Source organism: Oncorhynchus keta, chromosome 16, assembly GCF_023373465.1.
Source record: "Oncorhynchus keta strain PuntledgeMale-10-30-2019 chromosome 16, Oket_V2, whole genome shotgun sequence".
NCBI classification, from domain to species: domain Eukaryota; kingdom Metazoa; phylum Chordata; class Actinopteri; order Salmoniformes; family Salmonidae; genus Oncorhynchus; species Oncorhynchus keta.
The window spans coordinates 21957951-21960450 of NC_068436.1; the positions used below are offsets into that span (position 1 = coordinate 21957951).

Consider the following 2500-nt stretch of genomic DNA (forward strand, 5'->3'; position numbering starts at 1 on the left):
AACCCAGTCATAACCCCATTATAATCCAGTCCTACAGTCATAACCCCATTATAACCCAGTCATAACCCCATTATAATCCACTCCTACAGTCATAACCCCATTATAACCCTGTCATAACCCCATTATAACCCCATTATAACAGTCATAACCCCATTATAACCCAGTCCTACAGTCATAACCCCATTATAACCCAGTCATAACCCCATTATAACCCAGTCCTACAGTCATAACCCCATTATAACCCAGTCATAACCCCATTATAACACAGTCCTACAGTCATAACCCCATTATAACCCAGTCATAACCCCATTATAACCCAGTCCTACAGCCATAACCCCATTATAACCCAGTCATAACCCCATTATAATCCAGTCCTACAGTCATAACCCCATTATAACCCAGTCATAACCCCATTATAACCCAGTCATAACCCCATTATAACCCAGTCCTACAGTCATAACCCCATTATAACCCAGTCATAACCCCATTATAACCCAGTCCTACAGCCATAACCCCATTATAACCCAGTCATAACCCCATTATAATCAAACCCATTATCCTACAGTCATAACCCCATTATAACCCAGTCATAACCCCATTATAATCATAACCCCATTATAACCCAGTCATAACCCCATTATAACCCTGTCATAACCCCATTATAATCCAGTCCTACAGTCATAACCCCATTATAACCCAGTATAACCAGTCATAACCCCATTATAACCCAGTCATAACCCCATTATAACCCTGTCAGTCCTTATAACAGTCATAACCCCATTATAACCCAGTCATAACCCCATTATAACACAGTCCTACAGTCATAACCCCATTATAACCCAGTCATAACCCCATTATAACCCAGTCATAACCCCATTATAACCCAGTCATAACCCCATTATAATCCAGTCCTAACCCCATTATAACCCCATTATATAACCCAGTCATAACCCCATTATAACCCAGTCATAACCCCATTATAATCCAGTCCTACAGTCATAACCCCATTATAATCCAGTCCTAACAGTCATAACCCCATTATAACCCAGTCACAGTCATAACCCCATTATAACCCAGTCATAACCCCATTATAACCCAGTCATAACCCCATTATAACCCAGTCATAACCCCATTATAACCCAGTCATAACCCCATTATAATCCAGTCATAACCCCATTATAACCCAGTCCTACAGTCATAACCCCATTATAATCCAGTCCTACAGTCATAACCCCATTATAACCCAGTCATAACCCCATTATAACCCAGTCATAACCCCATTATAACCCAGTCATAACCCCATTATAACCCAGTCCTACAGTCATAACCCCATTATAACCCAGTCATGACCCCATTATAACCCAGTCCTACAGCCATAACCCCATTATAACCCAGTCATAACCCCATTATAATCCAGTCCTACAGTCATAACCCCATTATAACCCAGTCATAACCCCATTATAATCCACTCCTACAGTCATAACCCCATTATAACCCTGTCATAACCCCATTATAATCCAGTCCTACAGTCATAACCCCATTATAATCCAGTCCTACAGTCATAACCCCATTATAACCCAGTCATAACCCCATTATAACCCAGTCCTACAGTCATAACCCCATTATAACCCAGTCATAACCCCATTATAACACAGTCCTACAGTCATAACCCCATGATAACCCAGTCATGACCCCATTATAACCCAGTCCTACAGCCATAACCCCATTATAACCCAGTCATAACCCCATTATAATCCAGTCCTACAGTCATAACCCCATTATAACCCAGTCATAACCCCATTATAACCCAGTCATAACCCCATTATAATCCAGTCCTACAGTCATAACCCCATTATAATCCAGTCCTACAGTCATAACCCCATTATAACCCAGTCCTACAGTCATAACCCCATTATAACCCAGTCATAACCCCATTATAACCCAGTCCTACAGTCATAACCCCATTATAACCCAGTCATGACCCCATTATAACCCAGTCCTACAGTCATAACCCCATTATAACCCAGTCCTACAGTCATAACCCCATTATAACCCAGTCATAACCCCATTATAACCCAGTTATAACCCCATTATACCCCAGTCCTACAGTCATAACCCCATTATAACCCAGTCATGACCCCATTATAACCCAGTCATGACCCCATTATAATCCAGTCCTACAGTCATAACCCCATTATAACCCAGTCCTACAGTCATAACCCCATTATAACTCAGTCATGACCCCATTATATCCCAGTCCTACAGTCATAACCCCATTATAACCCAGTCATAACCCCATTATAACCCAGTCCTACAGTCATAACCCCATTATAACCCAGTCATGACCCCATTATAACCCAGTCATAACCCCATTATAACCCAGTCCTACAGTCATAACCCCATTATAACCCAGTCATAACCCCATTATAACCCAGTCATAACCCCATTATAACCCAGTCATAACCCCATTATAACCCAGTCCTACAGCCATAACCCCATT

At 41.4% G+C, this 2500-nt stretch overlaps 1 pseudogene; it reads left to right on the top strand.

The window, feature by feature from the left end:
* Positions 1 to 2500, top strand: part of LOC127908059 (dihydropyrimidinase-related protein 1-like) — a 29208-nt pseudogene that overhangs the window by 12110 nt on the left and 14598 nt on the right.